At 34.1% G+C, this 11,536-nt stretch overlaps 1 protein-coding gene across 2 annotated transcripts in view; it reads left to right on the top strand.

The window, feature by feature from the left end:
- The window catches only part of LOC107600826 (immunoglobulin superfamily member 11), a 105,211-nt gene that overhangs the window by 31,892 nt on the left and 61,783 nt on the right, over positions 1-11,536 (top strand). The gene's annotated exons all lie outside the window — the stretch shown is intronic.

Here is an 11,536-nt window from a genome sequence, read left to right as displayed (position 1 = left end):
TATAAAATTTTATTTATTTTTTACGCAGCAGAAATAGGAATGTAGGATTTATCAAATAAAGGTGTGTTGCACTTGCAGCTTCATTGATGAAACTGTGAAGTCAGGATAAATGCACATGGAAGTACCATGCTGCTCCATTCCATGCATTTTTTGATCAGCAATTAAATCAATTAAAAACAATTTTAAGTGACCTGAAAACATGTTTTACATTCTACTACTTTTTGAAACTTTTAAACATAAGACCTAGGTGTCAATGTTATGTACCTGTATATAGGTGTTATATGAAATACATTTGGTAGCAATTTTTTGAATAAAGTCTTTATTCTTTAAAATGTAGTGTCTTGAAACCCAAAATAATGAATCGGATGCGCACTGATGAGGGCAGAGGACGCTGTCTGGGTAAGTAGCTCACTCGTTTATGAACAGAGCTTTTCTTCTTGATGTCTGATGAAGTGATTGTACTAGTGGTGTGTCTGAGACACATCCACTCAGAGTGGCAGGGCAGGTAACATTACCATCAGATGGAGGCGTTCTGCAAGTGTTCTTCAGTGTTCACTCCTGCATTTTAAAGCCCACTGGAGCGCAATTTACAGCCCTTCTGCATGTCCGTCAGTCTCAACAGCAAATGCCTGCCTTAAAAGCAGCTCCTTTAATACATGCATTTTCTGAGGAATTCAGCTTTTTCATATAGACTAGGGCTGATTGTTCTGTCATTTTCTGTCTCTCTCTGATGAGGAAAACGGGCATATTTGTGCTGGATTTGTAGTTTCCACATGAAAATCGAATAATTTTTAATGTGTATAAAATTGCGGAATCCAGTCATAAAAATGGAATTCACAGTTTAACGCGGAATGTCACGGAATTTGTCAAATTTTGAATGAATTAATCAAAAGGAGGTCACACTTAAATCAAATCACGATATGGATTAGTATCTGTAAATATTAAGCCACAAAAGTCGATTTGAATATGAATCCTGCATGTTCTGCATGTCTCTGTTAATGAATGGCGCAGACGCGCGGTTTCATTTACTACACACACACTGAAGCGCGTGACACTCGCAGTGATTTCAGCATCTGCGTCTCACTAAACACATGAACAACATCTCCAGAACTGCTCTGAGAGTCACTTCATGAGCATTTGACCGTTTGATTTGAGTAAAACTAGCGTCATATCACATACACAGAACTGTAAAGGTATTCACAGCAACCCTTCAAAATAAAAGTCCAGTTTGATTTGAAGACATTGTGCCTATTACTATTTTTCAGTAAAATGTAGTACTACTACTACTACTACTACTACAATGAAACAAACATTATTTTTTAAGGAATAATCGCAAAACATTTCTTCCATGTTTTAATTTTAATAGTAAATACTACTACTACTACTACTACAATGAAACAAACATTATTTTTTAAGGAATAATCGCAAAACATTTCTTCCATGTTTTAATTTTAATAGTAAATCCCCTTTATCTGCCAAAAAATAAAGTTTGCTTAATTTTCAATAATTAAAAGATAAATTAAATTAATGTTTTATGCCTTCGTTTGATAACCAGAAAAATTTAAATACACAACACAGAATTTCTGAGGGGAAAAACATTCAAAAGGCTACTTTAAGAAAAAAAAGAATAAATTAAGTTGTTTTATGCATTCAGATAATTAGACATGCTAAAACACAGAATTTGGTAACAATAAAAAATATGGTGAGAAAAAATAAAACATTTCATAGGGCCCTAAACATGTAACTTTTGGTAAACTTTTCATAAATTGATGTGAAAATGTATAAGTTTCATGATTTTAATTAATTAGACATGCTTTTGATTAATATAATTTAATTTAACTATTAAAAAGGAGTCAAGAAAAATTTAAACGGAAAAAAAACGAAATCCAAAAAAATTAAAGGGCCCTATAAATATATATGTGTGTGTGTGTGTGTGTGTGTGTGTGTGTGTGTGTGTGTGTGTGTGTGTGCATTTAAAAAAAGAAATTATTCACTATTTTTAAAGTATATCATTCACTGGATTATTGAAATATAGATATTTCCGCATGAAAAACTATATGAAAATATAATTTTTTAATATGTAGTTTAATACATGTAGATATATAAAACTATAAAAATATGTGTGTTAAAAAAAATTTGTTTATACATAAAAAAAATTTGGGTGTAGACACAATTTAAAATTTTTTTTGTACATTTCATGAATAATTAGAAAGAAATGGTAAGTAACATACTGAATTTATTGTGAAATTCTGAAGTAGAAAGACTGAAATAGTATGTGTGTGTGTATTTTTATTTTTATTTTTATTCAGGGAATTCAATAAAATGATTTATATTTTCTTCATGAGAAAATGTTTATTTTTGGCAGATTCTACCACCATACCATCCTCTAAGGTTTTGGTAATACCTGTGCTCATGATGAACAGATGAGGTTTAGGTTTTTGCCAGCACATGAGATGCGAGACGGGCTCCTGCTGCTGAATTACACATGATGATAAACAAGCAGAGAGGAGCTGATGGATGTGTTTCACCCTCTCATTATGTTCCTGTAGCCGCATGAGCGAAAAATAGTCAAGCATATGTTAAAGCCATCCATAATTCCAACCGCAGGGTGCTTTATTGCAGTTTAAGGTGCTTTCAGAGGCATTTCACGGCAGTAATGCAGCGTTCAGGGTTGTGTGATTATTAAGAAACAGAAAGAAAACTGTTGCAGCTCTTCAAATCTTGCTTTTAATGTCTGTATTTACAGTATGATCAATAATCAAAGCAACATATGTTTTTCCATTGCATTAACTCATCGAAATAAATCCATTTTTGAAGTGAAATGAGGTTCATCTCATTTCTTAAAGTCATTTCAAGTTGAAATTACTTATATAGCCAATACGTTAAGGTCAACATAATTCAAAATCAATCCTATTTATCAAGTTTGATTTATACAGATTCATCGCACTAAATGCAAAAAGTAGGCCTAGTTTTTCTTTTGGCTTGATTGTGATGACGTACTCTTAAATTGATGACACAGAAAACCATATGTGCTGGAGAATATAGTGGCGTCACTAAAGGTGTGTTGCACTTGCAGCTTCATTGATGAAACTGTGAAGTCAGGATAAATGCACATGGAAGTACCATGCTGCTCCATTCCATGCATTTTTTGATCAGCAATTAAATCAATTAAAAACAATTTTAAGTGACCTGAAAACATGTTTTACATTCTACTACTTTTTGAAACTTTTAAACATAAGACCTAGGTGTCAATGTTATGTACCTGTATATAGGTGTTATATGAAATACATTTGGTAGCAATTTTTTGAATAAAGTCTTTATTCTTTAAAATGTAGTGTCTTGAAACCCAAAATAATGAATCGGATGCACACTGATGAGGGCAGAGGACGCTGTCTGGGTAAGAGCTCACTCGTTTATGAACAGAGCTTTTCTTCTTGATGTCTGATGAAGTGATTGTACTAGTGGTGTGTCTGAGACACATCCACTCAGAGTGGCAGGGCAGGTAACATTACCATCAGATGGAGGCGTTCTGCAAGTGTTCTTCAGTGTTCACTCCTGCATTTTAAAGCCCACTGGAGCGCAATTTACAGCCCTTCTGCATGTCCGTCAGTCTCAACAGCAAATGCCTGCCTTAAAAGCAGCTCCTTTAATACATGCATTTTCTGAGGAATTCAGCTTTTTCATATAGACTAGGGCTGATTGTTCTGTCATTTTCTGTCTCTCTCTGATGAGGAAAACGGGCATATTTGTGCTGGATTTGTAGTTTCCACATGAAAATCGAATAATTTTTAATGTGTATAAAATTGCGGAATCCAGTCATAAAAATGGAATTCACAGTTTAACGCGGAATGTCACGGAATTTGTCAAATTTTGAATGAATTAATCAAAAGGAGGTCACACTTAAATCAAATCACGATATGGATTAGTATCTGTAAATATTAAGCCACAAAAGTCGATTTGAATATGAATCCTGCATGTTCTGCATGTCTCTGTTAATGAATGGCGCAGACGCGCGGTTTCATTTACTACACACACACTGAAGCGCGTGACACTCGCAGTGATTTCAGCATCTGCGTCTCACTAAACACATGAACAACATCTCCAGAACTGCTCTGAGAGTCACTTCATGAGCATTTGACCGTTTGATTTGAGTAAAACTAGCGTCATATCACATACACAGAACTGTAAAGGTATTCACAGCAACCCTTCAAAATAAAAGTCCAGTTTGATTTGAAGACATTGTGCCTATTACTATTTTTCAGTAAAATGTAGTACTACTACTACTACTACTACTACAATGAAACAAACATTATTTTTTAAGGAATAATCGCAAAACATTTCTTCCATGTTTTAATTTTAATAGTAAATCCCCTTTATTTGCCAAAAAATAAAGTTTGCTTAATTTTCAATAATTAAAAGATAAATTAAATTAATGTTTTATGCCTTCGTTTGATAACCAGAAAAATTTAAATACACAACACAGAATTTCTGAGGGGAAAAACATTCAAAAGGCTACTTTAAGAAAAAAAAGAATAAATTAAGTTGTTTTATGCATTCAGATAATTAGACATGCTAAAACACAGAATTTGGTAACAATAAAAAATATGGTGAGAAAAAATAAAACATTTCATAGGGCCCTAAACATGTAACTTTTGGTAAACTTTTCATAAATTGATGTGAAAATGTATAAGTTTCATGATTTTAATTAATTAGACATGCTTTTGATTAATATAATTTAATTTAACTATTAAAAAGGAGTCAAGAAAAATTTAAACGGAAAAAAAACGAAATCCAAAAAAATTAAAGGGCCCTATAAATATATATGTGTGTGTGTGTATGTGTGTGTGTGTGTGTGTGTGTGTGTGTGTGTGTGTGTGTGTGTGTGTGCATTTAAAAAAAGAAATTATTCACTATTTTTAAAGTATATCATTCACTGGATTATTGAAATATAGATATTTCCGCATGAAAAACTATATGAAAATATAATTTTTTAATATGTAGTTTAATACATGTAGATATATAAAACTATAAAAATATGTGTGTTAAAAAAAATTTGTTTATACATAAAAAAAATTTGGGTGTAGACACAATTTAAAATTTTTTTTGTACATTTCATGAATAATTAGAAAGAAATGGTAAGTAACATACTGAATTTATTGTGAAATTCTGAAGTAGAAAGACTGAAATAGTATGTGTGTGTGTATTTTTATTTTTATTTTTCTTCAGGGAATTCAATAAAATGATTTATATTTTCTTCATGAGAAAATGTTTATTTTTGGCAGATTCTACCACCATACCATCCTCTAAGGTTTTGGTAATACCTGTGCTCATGATGAACAGATGAGGTTTAGGTTTTTGCCAGCACATGAGATGCGAGACGGGCTCCTGCTGCTGAATTACACATGATGATAAACAAGCAGAGAGGAGCTGATGGATGTGTTTCACCCTCTCATTATGTTCCTGTAGCCGCATGAGCGAAAAATAGTCAAGCATATGTTAAAGCCATCCATAATTCCAACCGCAGGGTGCTTTATTGCAGTTTAAGGTGCTTTCAGAGGCATTTCACGGCAGTAATGCAGCGTTCAGGGTTGTGTGATTATTAAGAAACAGAAAGAAAACTGTTGCAGCTCTTCAAATCTTGCTTTTAATGTCTGTATTTACAGTATGATCAATAATTAAAGCAACATATGTTTTTCCATTGCATTAACTCATCGAAATAAATCCATTTTTTAAGTGAAATGAGGTTCATCTCATTTCTTAAAGTCATTTCAAGTTGAAATTACTTATATAGCCAATACGTTAAGGTCAACATAATTCAAAATCAATCCTATTTATCAAGTTTGATTTATACAGATTCATCGCACTAAATGCAAAAAGTAGGCCTAGTTTTTCTTTTGGCTTGATTGTGATGACGTACTCTTAAATTGATGACACAGAAAACCATATGTGCTGGAGAATATAGTGGCGTCACATTAAACAGTTTTTAAAAAAAATAGTTTTTGTTTTAAAGCGCAGTGCAGAAAATGGGCAGTTTTTATTGGTTTCAGAGGGACTTTGACTGCAGCTTTTATAGTTTGATGGAACTGCGACAAATGTTTTAATTCATTTTCCAAGCCTCAATACTCCAGAGTCCTGCAAAGACGTTTGTAGCTGAACAAATCTGTTAGCAACGCAAAGTGTTAGACTCGGAGACTGCAGAATATTCTTTTGGGTTATTTTTTTGACATGCTAATTAAGTTGACTGTACAAAACCAAACCTAATCAGTAACGGCCGATTGTGTTGCTCACAGCGCTGGTTATTATATGGAAAGCTGACAGGAAACACTCAATAGCACAATCGAGAGACTCGATCTGGGTGTGCCAATCACTTCGCGTCCACAGATAGCGGAGAATCAGCTCAGACACAACGTGAAAAGAGACGCTCAGATCATTGGCTGGTAATTACATTATGAACAGGGGTGGTTGGGTAAATTTTAATTAGCTGTGCAATGAAGTGTGAGGAAAAATCAATCAATATTTGGCTTGTGTGGATGAGAGAGGCCGGCTCAGGATACTGTGTTGATATGTTGGGCTGTTTAGATATATTGTCTAGCTCAATTGTTTTTCCGAAGACAGCAATGGGATTACATGGAGAATTTGCTGAGGTCTCGTGGTTTGCAGGAATTCCAGCAGTATTGACTAAAACTATTACAAATAAAATAAAGTAAAATTGAAATCAAATAATGGAATATAAATATTAAATGAAAAAGTGAAACTTAAAAAAATTGAAATGAAATACTGAAATAAAATATAAATATTAAATAAAAAACCTAAACTTAAAATACTTGAACTTAAAAAATATATAAAAATATATAAATATTAAAATAAAACACTGAAATAAAATAAAATATACATATTAAAGGAAAAGCCTAAACTAGTAAAATAAAATAACATAAAATATCATTGAAATAAAATACTAAACTTAAAAACCTACATTGAAATAAAATAAATAAAAACTCAAAGGGAAAAACATAAACTAAAAAATAAAATAATAAACAAAAAATGTATTAATGTTTAAACAAAATACTGAAATAAAGTAAAATATAGCCTAAATATTAAATAAAAAAATTAAACTTAGACTTAAAAAATGAGAAATGTTGTCTTGAAAGCTAACTGGAATCAAATAAGTTTAAGTTGAAGCACTAAAATTAATAAAACTGAAATGAAAATAAATTTAAAAAGCACATCACCAAATTATTTAAAAGCATTAATTAAAATGAAAGCTGAAAATCAAAAAATAAATCTAATTAAAAATATGAATACATAATATAATAGTATATAAATAATAAAAAAGAAGCACTGGACTCCAGTAATCTCATTTGAGTTTCAAACATTGATCTCAATAATATGATACCAATAGATCAAAATATGTTTAACATTTCTCATCAAATTCTCCCCAAAACAAACGATTTGAGCTGATCCACATCCATTTTATAGCTTTTATACTCTTGCTGTATTACTGACTTATTTTTGTCTTTTTATATTAAACAATTTGAGAAACACCTGACACTGCTGATAACTCATTTAAGTCTCCTGAGCTTTAAAAGAGCAACCTTTGAGCAATACCATCCTCCTCAGTGTGTAACCGCCTCCGCTGATGAGTCGAGGGCAGGTTTGTTTAGACATGATGTAGTTATTAGGCTTAATTACTACCATTTACAGCGTGTTAGAGCCAACACTTATTTTAGAAGTATGCAAACTCACACACAAACACGTCTTCAGTGTTTAGACACTAAACAATTACAGTCTAAAGATCGTAAATAGTCACTGAGGCGGTTTTGCTGCATCTCTGTCCTCCTCCGAACACATGTAATCTCACATGTCGTGTGCGTTTGTCCGTGTTGCCGGCTGTTTGCCTTCCTGAGCTTTAAAAGAGCAACCTTTGAGCAATACCATCCTCCTCAGTGTGTAACCGCCTCCGCTGATGAGTCGAGGGCAGGTTTGTTTAGACATGATGTAGTTATTAGGCTTAATTACTACCATTTACAGCTTGTTAGAGCCAACGCTTATTTTAGAAGTATGCAAACTCACACACAAACACGTCTTCAGTGTTTAGACATTAAACAATTACAGTCTAAAGATCATAAATAGTCACTGAGGCGGTTTTGCTGCATCTCTGTCCTCCTCCGAACACGTGTAATCTCACATGTCGTGTGCGTTTGTCCGTGTTGCCGGCTGTTTGCCGTCTGATGCTGAACTGACCGAGTCTGTGCACGGACAGAAGCTCATTTCAGAGAGAAACAGAAAGAGAGACAGAGAGAGTATTAGCAGAGGCTCAGGATGTCTCTCGCTCTCTCTCTCTCTCTTGTATGGGTATTTCTAACAGATGGAGTTTCTCTGGACGGCTCTCCCTCAGAGAATCATGGGAGTATTTTAGTCCAGAGTAATCCTGACCATCTGCTATCTTCCTCTCTGCCTCCAAGCGTCCCTCTCCTGGCCCTCCATCCATCCATCCAGTGCCAGTTTGACCGCCCGGTCCGTCTAATGCCCCGACCCTTCATTTACCCGCTCTGTCCTGCTGCCCCTCTGCTGTCAGCACTGTTTTATTGCCCCTGTCTCCTCCTCTGACGCCCACAGCCATCTTCTCTGCTGTTGCCCCATCCAGCGAACGCCCCGATTTTCTGCTCCAGCTCTGTTGTCACAACAGTTTTACCGCCTCAGACTGATCAACTGCACCTCAGCTCTGAGAGTAGATTCACTTTAGATAAACTCAAAATAATATGTAAGCCTAAATTTAAGATTTAGGTATTTGTATCGCATATAAAATGTCCATGCATTTGGATTGCTCTGTTTTAACATAAACTCATAAACTTGCCATGCATATCTGTCAGTCATGCAAACAACTGTAATAGTACTAATAAACTGAATATGTTTTAAATATGCAATAACCATGTGTACATATTTATCATCAATCAGTATGATTTGTTTACTGTAGCTCAAAGAGTACATACACGCAAAACATTTTCAAATTTATATGATTGAATTGCATACAAAATGCATGCATTTGGATTACAGTAATAACATAAACAAACTAATAAGCATAATGTGATGCATATTTGTCAGTCATGCATAAGTGAAACATCAGATTTCACAATAACCAGATTTACACTGATTTTAAGCTATTTGAATAAATGCATTTTGAAGATATGATTATTTAAATCAAATCAAATAGATGCAAATAGTTAATAATAAACTATGCCAGGATTTTTTGAGTGCAGAAATCTCACCTGCTTCTTACCCTTTTTATTTATGTGTCACATTAAGTTTATCATATTATTAGTTTGTTATAATTGTGTAGTCCAAATTTACATGTAATTCAAATGCATAAATCTTAAATTTAGGCCTAAATGTTTTTTGTATAACCTAAAAATGGTAAATCTAAATTAACTGGTTTCAATCAAGTCAAAAATATTATTATATTATATTATTATAGTTTCCGCCACGAAAAAAAGCTGAGAAAAAAGTCAAAATTGCAAGATATAAACCCAGAATTGCGAAATATAAACTGGCTTGTGATTTTTTTTTTTTCCTCACAATTCTGAGTTTACATCTTTTAATTCTGTTTTTTTTTCCCCCCACAGAATAAAAAAAAAAAAAGGTAAATGCATTTTACCTTTATCTAATTCTCAATTATTAATTCGAACAATTCTGACTTTTGTTCTGGCAAATTGCAAGTTTATATCTCACAATTCTGGCTTTTTCCTTTTAACTGTGAGAATAAATTGTGAGATATAAACTCAAAATTGCGAGAAAAAAGCCTGAGTTGTGAGCTAAAAAGTCGCAATTACCCTTTCAGTTTTTTATCCTGAGGTGGAAGCAAGCTTCCAAATAAATTAACTGGTTTTACTCATGTCAAAAATATTATTTAGCATCACCGAAACAACCTATATAAATCAATTTATACACACAAAACATATTTTTATGTGTTAAAGGGGTCATATGATGCTGCTAAAAAGAACATTATTTTGTGTATTTGGTGTAATGAAATGTGTTTATGCGGTTTAAGGTTAAAAAAACACATTCTTTTCCACATACTGTACATTATTGTTTCTTCTCTATGCCCCGCCTTTCTGAAACACGTTGATTTTTACAAAGCTCATCGTTCGATCAGCTCCAGGCATGACGAAGCGGATATCGTCCTCTTTTGGAAGACCAAACAAAGTAGCTTCGCTTTTACAACGAATCACACAGCGCCTTCACGAGACGGCGGTGGCGGCGGCAACAAAACTACAGCGAGAATAAAAGTTACACCTTCTTTCTTTGCGTGAACATTTGGGCGGTGTTATGCAAATCTTCCCACATAGTGACGTAGACATGTGGGGGCGTGTTAGAACGAGCCGTTTTAGGTAGGCGTGGCTGACTCTTAACTTTTATAAAGAATATCTCTTTGGATTTGAGACTTTAGTCTTTGCAACTTTACAGATCTTCTTTATGCACCAAGAGCTGGTAACACTCCAAAGAGAAAGGAAAACTTGAAATCGCATCATATGACCCCTTTAAATCAGACATAAATAGCTCTTTAAGATAACAATAGCAGGCATTTGTTACAGTGTAGGGAAAGCATGATGCAACAAAATGCAAACCTATTAGTCGCATTGGATAAAAGCGTCTGATAAATGCATAAATGTAAATGCACCTCCTCTAATGCTGCTTTCTGCATTCCCAGCATGCATCTGTCCCTCCAGCAGAGGCAGGGCAAATCTGAGCGCACTGATTGGCTGGAGCATTACAGCATAGCCATTTCTGCTGACTGTGTAGAATTAGAGAGAGACTGTGGCATATGAATATGAACACACACCGTCAGTGTTTTTGATCATTAGATGCATCTAATGTAATCTTCCTCACCCAGCATATGTCTTCATCATTCTTATGAGATTACAATAATTCTCCTATTCAAAACAGCAGCTAATTAACTCTAAATGATAATCCACTTATAATAATGAAGTGTTTGAGAGTTACATCAGCGCATCAGATATTCCTCACACGCAGCAGAACCAGATCAATCTGACTAAAATATTTGGTCAGACGCATCGCTGCAGCTGGGACACGCGCTCATGAAATCTGCCAAATGTGCAGGAAGTTGTTTTTAATTTGACTCCATTCGGATCCAATCATGCTGACTGATTGGAGGACGTAATGAAATTTTCATATTGAGATTTGTGTAAAACATGTCTTTTATTTTGCAGTGCACTGCCTTCTGTGTTTTTTTCATAGAGCAGCGCTTTCTTGAATCTTTACTGTTGCAAACAAACAAACATACTGTCTGTCTCACTCTCTCTCTCTCTCTCTCTCTCTCTCTCTCTCTCTCTCTCTCTCTCACACACACACACACACACACACACACACACACACACACACCACACACACACACACACACACCACACACACACACACTGATGGTCTGCTATGACATATTTGTGTACTTTTAAGGGTTTGAATAGCTGTCTACTTTATTGTGCCCAAAGGATTTTTACTTACTTTTCATTATCACTCATAC

This window comes from Sinocyclocheilus grahami, unplaced genomic scaffold (assembly GCF_001515645.1).
Source record: "Sinocyclocheilus grahami isolate Dianchi unplaced genomic scaffold, SAMN03320097.WGS_v1.1 scaffold292.1, whole genome shotgun sequence".
Lineage (NCBI taxonomy): Eukaryota > Metazoa > Chordata > Actinopteri > Cypriniformes > Cyprinidae > Sinocyclocheilus > Sinocyclocheilus grahami.
Note: the sequence above shows the minus strand (reverse complement) of the source record. Positions and strands in the feature narration are given on the sequence as shown.